Source organism: Crinia signifera, chromosome 19 (assembly GCF_055691185.1).
Source record: "Crinia signifera chromosome 19, ASM5569118v1, whole genome shotgun sequence".
NCBI lineage: Eukaryota > Metazoa > Chordata > Amphibia > Anura > Myobatrachidae > Crinia > Crinia signifera.
In genome coordinates this window covers 39,183,286-39,193,442 of record NC_139226.1, presented here as the reverse complement: position 1 = coordinate 39,193,442, position 10,157 = coordinate 39,183,286, and the positions used below count along the sequence as shown (strand labels likewise).

The following is a 10,157-nucleotide window of genomic DNA, read 5'->3' as shown; positions in this document are numbered from 1 at the left end:
TTAACAATGCAAAACACACATAATTCATACCTCCCAACATGACCCTCTCCAGGAGGGACATAGGGGCCCATTTATCATGATCGCATTTACAATGCGATCTGGGCAGAATATTACCGCCCAGGATCGCATTGTAAAATGCAATCATATCGGGGGGAATGTATCATTTTTAAGGGCGCAGGGACAGGGCTCCGATAGGAGCTCGTCCCTGCGAAGCCCTAACCCGGAAGCCGGGCATGCGCCGGTATGCGCTGACCCCCGCCGACCCCTCTTACCGCACTGCCCGAGCATAGGCTACAATGGGCTATCGCCATCCCAGAATGGTGATAGCCCAAGGGTGCGATGCCGGGCTGCCCGATGTTGATACATCGGGCAGCTTTGCATCCCCCATAGAAACCTACGGGGGATGCGGCCGGCGACGCTGCAGGGAGGATCCCAGCAGGGTTTGGAGATCCCTGCTGCGGTCCCCCTTTGATACATTTAGGAGATACTTAATATTTGCGGCTAAACCCCGAAAACGAGCGTTTTCGGGGATATAGCCGCAAATATTGCTTGATAAATGGGCCCCTAAATGCTCTGTTTCTGGACTTCCCTCATAATGTATGATTGCTATCACCTGTTTCACACAGGTTAATTGATAAGAAAGGTGATTCAACACAGGTAATGGTAATTATTAATTAAGGGAGAAGTCCAGAAACAGAGCAATGTGTCCCTCCTGGAGAGGGTCATGTTGGGAGGTATGCATAATTGATGGGCGCGTCTATCATACAGTTCCAAAAAGCAAAAGTCTTTGGTAAAAGGTATTGCTAGCGGCAGGGAGGTGTTCATAAGGGAGGGGACAGCATTAAAGGGTGCCTGTGCACTGGAATCGGTACATCTGTCAGAATGAACTTAGGTCTACAGTCATTAGGTCGACCCCATTAGGTCGACTGGCTGGAAGGTCGACCTGATTTAAGGTCGACATGGGCCAAGGTCGACATGACTTAAGGTCGAATTTGCATAAAGGTCGACATGAGGAAGGTCGACTGGTCATAAGGTCGACATGGGTTTTTCGCTGTTTTTTTATCCGAATGTCGACACAGTCGACATGGACACAGTTGGCAATGAGAATCGGACCCTCGCATCGCTCGCTTCGCTCGCCATGCATCGGGCACGGTGGCTCGCTTCGCTCGCCACAGCTTTAATAACCTCCTCCGCGCCCTAGTGGATGGTAGGGCATGAAATACCGCCTGTCGGCACATGTCGGCTCAAAAAATAGTGAAAAATCCCACGTCGACCTTATGACCAGTCGACCTTCCCCATGTCGACCTTTATGCAAATTCGACTTTAAGTCATGTCGACCTTGGCCCATGTCGACCTTAAGTCAGGTCGACCTTCCTGCCAGTCGACCTAGTGGGGTCGATCTAATGACTGTAGACCTAAATTCATTCTAACGCTTCCCGTTTAAAACCAGGTGAAATGGAGTCTTGAGGTGTGGCAGTATAAAACCAGGTGAAAGCCAGCCACAGAACCTGTGTAATTAATATGTGTCCCGGATTAAAGGGATGAGTTGGTCACCCTACTGTGCACCCCTAACACTCCATGTGCGCACGCCTATGTCTGACCCTCTACATGAGGGAGACAATGCTCTGTTCCTGGACTTCCCTCGTAATGTAGGATTGCCAGCACCTGTGGTGAAACACCTTTCTTAGATCGTTTAGAAATGGGGCTGACATTGCTCCGTATGCATGTCTTGACCTCTTTTTTTTCACTTTTAATTCGTCCTTTCCTGATAAATTGCCAGCAGCTGCGGATGGGGTGGAGTAGCGTTCCTGTGTCATCAGAGCTGTTATATAAAGGTAATACCAAATAAACATTGACTCACTGGGCACAATCAGAATTTCTGGTAATTGGGAAACTAAGTCACTGGACTGCAGGTAACTTGTTCTATTACTATTTCTCACACCTCACACCTTTCTGACAGTTGGTTAACACACCAGTGTTGCAATATATAGTAGCTTAGTGTGCTGCTATTAATAACTATGTATGGATGTGGTTCGTTTTATCGAATGACATTAGGTCGAATGTCATTTGGTTGACCCCACTAGGTCGAATGTGTAAAAAGGTCGACATGGGTTTATGTCGAACTTCCGACTATGTCGACTGCCATTAGGTCGACTGGGGTTAGGTCGAATTGCTCTTTTTGGTTTTTTTTTGGCCGAAATGTCAACAGTGTCGACATGGACACTGTTGACATAGTGAATCGGACGCTCGCTATGCTTCGGGCAAGGTGGCTCGCTTCGCTCGCCACAGCTTTAATAACCTCCTCCACGCCCTAGTGGATGGTAGGGCATGAACCACCGCCTGTCGGCACATGTCGGCACCAAAAAAAAACCCAAAAGAGCAATTCGACCTAACCCCAGTCGACCTAATGGCAGTCGACATAGTCGGAAGTTCGACATAAACCCATGTCGACCTTTTTACACATTCGACCTAGTGGGGTCAACCAAATGACATTCGACCTAATGTCATTCGATAAAACGACCGTATCCCCTATGTATACCTCCCAACATGACCCTCTCCAGGAGGGACAGAATACTCTGCTTCTGGACTTTCCGTTTAATTTATGATTGCCATCACCTGTGTTGAAACACTTTTTTTTTTTATCAATTAACTAGGTTGAACACAGGTGAAGACAATCATACATTTAGAGGGAAGTCCAGGAACAGAGCATTGTGTCCCTCCTGGAGAGGGTCATGTTGGGCGGTATGAATATGTATTTATTTATTTTTCATTCCAGCAACCTATGTGTGCTGTAACCTCTCCTTTACAGCTTTGAGACCTGTATCATGTAGTACTATGTTCAGCGATTGGGTAAAAACCAGAAAGGATCAAACTGGACCAGAATCCTGCAGCAATCTTAGCCACTGTAAAGATAGTGGTGGTAGATAAGAAGACATCTTACCTAAAACTATATTGAGGAAAAATTGTACAGTATATGAATATTTGGTCAGGTGAGTAAAGCTGGTTACACACCAGTGCATACCCTCCAACATGACCCATTGCATTCGGTACACAATGCTCTGTTCCTGGACGTCCCTGCTAATGTATGATTGTCATCACCGGTGTTGAAACACCCTTCTCATCAATTACCTAGTTCCACACAGGTGCTGGCAATCCTACATTACCAGGGAAGTCCAGGAGCAAAGCATTGTGTACCGAATGCAATGGGTCATGTTGGAGGGTATGCATCTGCAGACTTATCTGTCTAATCCACAGGTTTTTGAACTCCTTGCATGTGCAAGTTTTGCTGGTCTCCTCACAGAATCACAAGTGAAATAATTAGCTACACCTGTAGATCTTTTAAAATGTTGTAAGAGTGCACCTGTCAGATGACCTGGAAAACGTGAACTGTGGTCAGTGGCGTAACTAGATTTTTTTTCTCCCCCCTGCAAAAAAATGTCATACTTGCCTACCTGACCCTCTCCATGAGGGAAAAAATGCTCTGTTCCTGGACTTCCCTGTAATGTAGGATTGCCATCACCTGTGGGGAGCTGGGTAATTGATAAGAAAAGTGTTTCACCACAGGTGATGGCAATCCTACATTACCAGGCAATCATACATCTGTCCAGGGATAGAGCATTTTCTCCCTCATGGAGAGGGTCAGGTAGGCGAGGATGGTTTAAATCAATTGGATAGAACAAATTTATCCAATAAATAGTTTTTGTCTTTTTCCACCATTTGGGAGCAAATGCTGATTTGCATTTGCTCATATACAGTTTCAGGTTTGTGTTTCCACTAAATAGATTGGACAGATACATCTGCAGGTGTGTACCCAGCTTTAGAGACCCTGCTACTGGCGAAAGTACTATTTTTAGACAATGATATCATAGTACAAGAATGATGTGTAGCTGCTAGTAGGTGAAAATATCTAATAAATATGTTTATAGCAGGAAAGATAGTACAAGAATCCATGTATCCTGTGTACTTCAGGTACGCCTGCACTAATTAGTGCAATTCAGCATAATTGGAGTCAATCTGCAAGTAATGTAATAAAATGTTCTGCCATAAATGGTTACCTTGTTATTTGTTATAACCACTTGTTACAGCCTGGAGTAAAAGATACTTTGTTGCAGTTAAGAAATGATGGTGTGTATGTGTATATATATCTCTATCCAGAGGACTAAAGGTCACCATACATCTACAGATCGATTGTCAGATTGGGCTGGTTGGAACAAAAACCTGGTAATATCTGAATGACAGGTTTTGGCAGTTTTCCAGCAATTCTAAGCAAATGGTCAACTGTCATTTGCTCTCATCCATTACCAGGATTTTGTTCCAACCATCCCAATCTGACAATCGATCTGTAGTTGTATGGCCACCTAAACTCTGGGAGGCAATGGAGTCATTTGCCGACAGGCTCCTGCTTCCAAGGGGGCACCTCTCCTCCCCTGTCAGTTCATTGCAAGCCATCAATAATGCTTCTGTGGCTGATTCCCCCTCCTAGAAGGACCATAGATGCAGAGGCGTAGGGAGGGCGGAGCCAGTGGAGCTCACGCTCCAGGCGCAGATTGGTCGAATGGCGCCGCCGGCCCGCCCCCCTCCGCAAATGATCAGTTGTCTGTGGCGTGCACTAGATCATAATCATACTGATAGTACTAGCTCACCCGGTCCAAACGTCACGGACGGTGAGGACGGGCGGCTGACTTACTGGTCTCTAAGTTGCTGCTGCTGCTCGGGTCGGCTTCCAGGCAGCGCAGCGCAGCAGAACTCCACTCCAGACTCTTTCCAGAGTCCCCTGCTCATGCTACCCTCCTCTCTGGCTACAGCAGCGCACATCAGCCATCCCAAGCGCTGGCTGTAGCTTGGCGGAGGAGAAGGTTTTCTGCTGCCGCCCGCGACGCCCTGGCCCTGCTGTAATCATTATACAGCTAATTAATGATGTTATAAACATGGTGTTAGAAATTTGGGGTTTGGGGGATTGGTGGGGCCTGGGGGGGAAGAGGGGGGGGGGGCAGCAGATTCCGTTACAGGGTCTTATATAGCGCAGCAGATTCCCTTAGTGTCTTATATAGCGCAGCAGATTCCGTTACAGTATCATATAGCGCAGCAGATTCCGTTACAGTGTCTTATAGAGCGCAGCAGATTCCGTTACAGCGTCTTATATAGCGCAGCAGATTCCGTTACAGCGTCTTATATAGCGCAGCAGATTCCGTTACAGTGTCTTATATAGCGCAGCAGATTCCGTTACAGCGTCTTATATAGCGCAGCAGATTCCGTTACAGCGTCTTATATAGCGCAGCAGATTCCGTTACAGCGTCTTATATAGCGCAGCAGATTCCGTTACAGCACCTTATATAGCGCAGCAGATTCCGTTACCGCACCTTATATAGCGCAGCAGATTCCGTTACAGCGTCTTATATAGCGCGGCAGATTCCGTTACAGCGTCTTATATAGAGCAGCAGATTCCATTACAGCGTCTTATTTAGCGCAGCAGATTCCGTTACAGCGTCTTATATAGCGCAGCAGATTCCGTTACAGCGTCTTACATAGCGCAGCAGATTCCGTTACAGCGTCTTATATAGCGCAGCAGATTCCGTTACAGCGTCTTATATAGCGCAGCAGATTCCGTTACAGCGTCTTATATAGCGCAGCAGATTCCGTTACAGCGTCTTATATAGCGCAGCAGATTCCGTTACAGCACCTTATATAGTTCAGCAGATTTCGTTACAGTGTCTTATAAAGCGCAGCAGATTCCGTGGGGGGGGGGGGGGGGGGGCGCAAAATATGCCCTTGCTCCAGGCACCATGGCACCTAGCTACACCGTTGCATAGATGCCACACTCTCTTATACATAATCTCCATAACACACACACGCATACAGACTTTCTTCTTGATGCATGATTACCATCCTCTGTGTTGAACAGGTTAATTGATAAGAAATGTGTTTCACCACAGGTGATGGTAATCATACATAAAGAGGGAAGTGCAGGAGCAGAGCAATGTGTCCCTCCTGGAGAGAGTCTTGTTGGGAGGTATGATATATTTATATATAGTGGAGTGTGGTGGGGGAACCAATATTTATCTTGCCTCCGGGCAACTTGGATGAACTTACGCCACTGTATCTATCATCAGGTGAGTGGTATATAGTCAATACATGAAAAAGGTTGACGTGGTTTATGGTCGACACATGGAAAAGGTTGGCATGGCTTTAGGTCAACATGGGCATGGAGAGAGAATAGAACAGTGTGCCTGAAGAATGGTGAGCACAGCAGTACACTTTGACTGTGTCCATTTCGACATTCGGGACAAAAAAAAGTGAGCAAACTCATGTTGACCCTTTTCACTATCGACCTAGCCATTGTCAACATAAAGCTTGTGTCGAACTTGCAACCCTGTCGACTTATTCCATGCTCACCTTCTGTGGTCGACCGAATGCATGTCTACCTAATGACCCATACCCACCCAAATGGCAATATACTGTAATTGGTGCATAAGAGCTGGGTAGCAGACAATTGTGTTTTGCGCAAAGCAGCTTGTTCTAGATTTCCCAGTGACTGGGACTCCAATCTGGTTAGCTGGCATTGCTGGGCATGAAGGAAGCATAACTGTACAGTAATGGGTTATAATCTTAGCGAAACAGATAAAATATTCCCCAGAACACTGAAAATGCACAGCAATAAGATTTGAATACTACAGGTTATAAATGGAGAGATCGGTGTCATATATTTGCAAAGATATGATTAAGCTGTCAGGACACATCAAGGCATCTCCGTTACTGGCCGTCCCTAACACAATGCGATCTTGACACTCACTCTGGATCGGATTCAGTATTAAATCCCGGCGGTCGGCATCCCGGTGTTCAGAATCCCGACCCTGGAATCCCGACCGCCGAAATCCCGACAAGGGGGGGACGTGGATCGCCCCCCCCCCCCCCTTGCGGGCTCGCCACGCAGCGGGCCCGGTGCCTCGCTACGCTCGGCACACTAATTTATTCTCCCTCCCTTTCTGAAGCTTGATACCTGTACATCTCGCCCAATAGCACACACATGAATAGATAGAGGGGGGGGGGGGGGGGGCTGCGGCTGTCCAGCATGGGAATTACCGCTGACTAGCTGGGGTGGGGGCAGCCGCCATCCGCCAATAATAATCCAGGGGCATGCTCCAGAGGGGGTGGGTGTGGGCGCTAGATTGCCGCTGATGACCAGGTTAACGTTGAACCACGGGTGGGGGGGGATTCACTGACTGTGGATGAGTTCCTGGATTGGTACCGCTACCGTACTTGGCAGCTGCTACAGCTTTGTACGGTACCTGGTCTCCTCAGCGGCTCAGTACCGCCCTCCAGTGGCCAGTGCCCTAGGCAAATGCCTAAAGCTGCCCTGTCTAAAGGTGCCCACACACTAGAAAGATTTTTGGGCCGATTGGCCAATTTTCGATAAATTGGACGATATATCATCCGATGTTTACCGATAATCGGTCGAAAATCGGCCGATTTTTGTCCGATGCTCGCTCCCGTGGATCTTTAGCTGAATCTTATGATCTTACGTGCTGCGCAAAAGATCAGAAGATTTATCAAAAGATCCATAGGAACGCACAGGGGATCTTAAGAAAAATCTTTGGTAAAGATGTGCGCTTGCCTGAAATCTTTTGTCCAGGTCAGGCAAAAGATTTGAAGGCTTATTTATGCACACAACTTATGATTGCAGATCTTTCTAGTGTGTGGGCACCTTTAGAGCCAACTCACCTGGAGTAACCCCATGATCCTACAAGTGGCAGCTTCAGCGATATTCACATCATTTGTTTACAAGTGGTAATATAATTATTCCCATGATCCCTGTACAAAGTCTGCATTTGAGAAAGATCAAATTAGTTCAATGAACAATGGAGATAAGTCACAGAATAAATAAACAGTAAGAATTGCACAATACATTAAATAGATTTTTTTTTTTTTTATGAAAAACATTCCCATCAATATGCATGCATTTTATTTATCACTATAGTATTGTCTATGAAATCATTAACCCCTTACTGACGCAGCCTGTTTTTGCCTTCCTGACAGAGGCCTTTTTTTCAAATCTGACATGTATCACTTAAGTGGGGATAACTTTTTTTTGCTTTTACTTATCCCAGTGATTTTGAGATTGTTTTCCCATGACACATTGTACTTTAAATTAGTGGTAAATTTTGGTCGATGCAGTTTTTTTTTTTTTTGTGAAAAATACCAAAATGTCGTAAAAAAATTGAACATTTTGCAAAATGTTAAATTTTCTGCTTGTGAGACAAATAATCATACCACTCAAAATAGTTAATAACTAACATAGACCATATCTAAACTTTATTATTACATCATTATTTCAACCTCCTTTAATTTTTTTGGACACTAGGGGGCAGCAGAGTCAAAATTTTGACACATAACACAGTAAACGCTGCTTTTGGCTGTTCACGTTTGAACAGCCAATCGCAGCGATCGCCGATGGCGGGGGGCATCGCTGCCCCCCCTGGGCAATGAGGGAAGATGTCTGCTGTCAGGGACAGCAGACATCGTCCCTCTGTCACCGCGTCTATAGACGCGGTGACAGTTTAAAGTCATGACGTACATTTACGTCATGTGTCGGGAAGTACATCCCGACCATGACGTAAATGTACGTCAAATGTCGGGAAGGGGTTAATATTTACTCGGGTGAATCAATAGCTTTAAAGACAAAAAAAGTGGTGTTACTCCAATTGTCTTCCGAAATGAATAGCTTTGGCAATATCTGTTGGCAGAATTTTAAGAACGTCAGACCTTGGAACCCACGCAGTATCAATAGTTTTAAAAGTAAATGTGCTATTTTATCTGCAACGCTCTCAAGCAGGTCCCTTCACATTTAGGGCCTCATTTACCATTGATCGCATTTACAATGCGATCTGGGTGGAATATTACCTCCCAGGATTGCATTGTAAAATGTGATTATGGTACTCTTTACCTAGATGGGCGCCCGTCGTGGTGATCGCGGGTACATTTATGTCTGGCCGCGACGCGACCGACGCGATGCCCGCGATTTCCCATTGAAACCCATGTTAAACATGGAAATCGCGTCGGTCGCGTCGCGGCCGGCCATAAATGTACCCGCGATGCCCGCGACGCGATGCTCCCGATTTGCCATAGGAATCAATGTTAAAAGGCCCGATGGACACGATTTTACTGTTAAATGCCTCAATGGACCCGATTTGGCCATAGGAATCAATGTTAAATGGGCCACAGAGCCCAAATAGGCACAATTAACCCTTAAATGTCCCCCCCAATTTTTAACGCCACCCCACGATCCACGCCAACCCGAAGCGTGGCGAGCGGCGGCGGTACGCGTCCTCCGACCTTTTCATGCCCTACTATCCACTAGGGCGTGGAGTGAGAATAGAATAGTGTGGCGAGCGCAGCGAGCCACCGAGCCCGAAGCGTGGCGAGCGGACGCGGATACCTTCACAGGTAGACGCGTCCCCTCGCGGGCTTCACAGGTGTCCGCGTCGCCACGGACACCTGTGAAGCCCGCGAGGGGACAAGTATAACTGTGAAGGTATCCGCGGCCCCTCGCGGGGCTCGCTGCGCTCGCCACGCTTCGGGCTCGGTGGCTCGCTGCGCTCGCCACACTATTCTATTCTCACTCCACGCCCTAGTGGATAGTAGGGCATGAAAAGGTCGGAGGACGCGTACCGCCGCCCCTCGCGGGCTCGCTGCGCTCGCCACGCTTCGGGTTGGCGTGGATCGTGGGGTGGCGTTAAAAATTGGGGGGGACATTTAAGGGTTAATTGTGCCTATTTGGGCTCTGTGGCCCATTTAACATTGATTCCTATGGCCAAATCGGGTCCATTGAGGCATTTAACAGTAAAATCGCGGTCAATCAGCCTTTTTAACATTGTTCCCTATGGGAAAATCGCGGGCATCGCGGGCATCCCGATTTGCCCGCGATGACCGCGATTTTTACCCCCGACGCCCGCGATTTCAATCGCTGGTGCCCATCTAGGTAAAGAGTACCGTGATTATTTCACCCAAATGTATTACCGGCCAGGAGGCAGGGACAGGGCTCCGAAAAGAGCCCGTACCTGAGATGCGCGGTTGTGCACTGCCCCCCCTCCCCACGACCACGCTGACCGCACTGCCTCTTGGCAGTGGGATGTGTAGCCATAGGCTGCAATGGGATATCG

General features: G+C 47.4%; 1 protein-coding gene across 1 annotated transcript in view; it reads left to right on the top strand.

Annotated features, from left to right (window-relative positions):
* Nucleotides 1-1,767: 1,767 nt before the first annotated feature.
* Nucleotides 1,768-10,157, top strand: part of LOC146041806 (sulfotransferase 2B1-like) — a 38,122-nt gene continuing 29,732 nt past the window's right edge. Inside the window, exon 1 of the mRNA XM_083161700.1 lies at nucleotides 1,768-1,913. The gene's annotated coding sequence lies outside the window, so the exon portion shown is untranslated. The remainder of the gene's footprint in view (nucleotides 1,914-10,157) is intronic.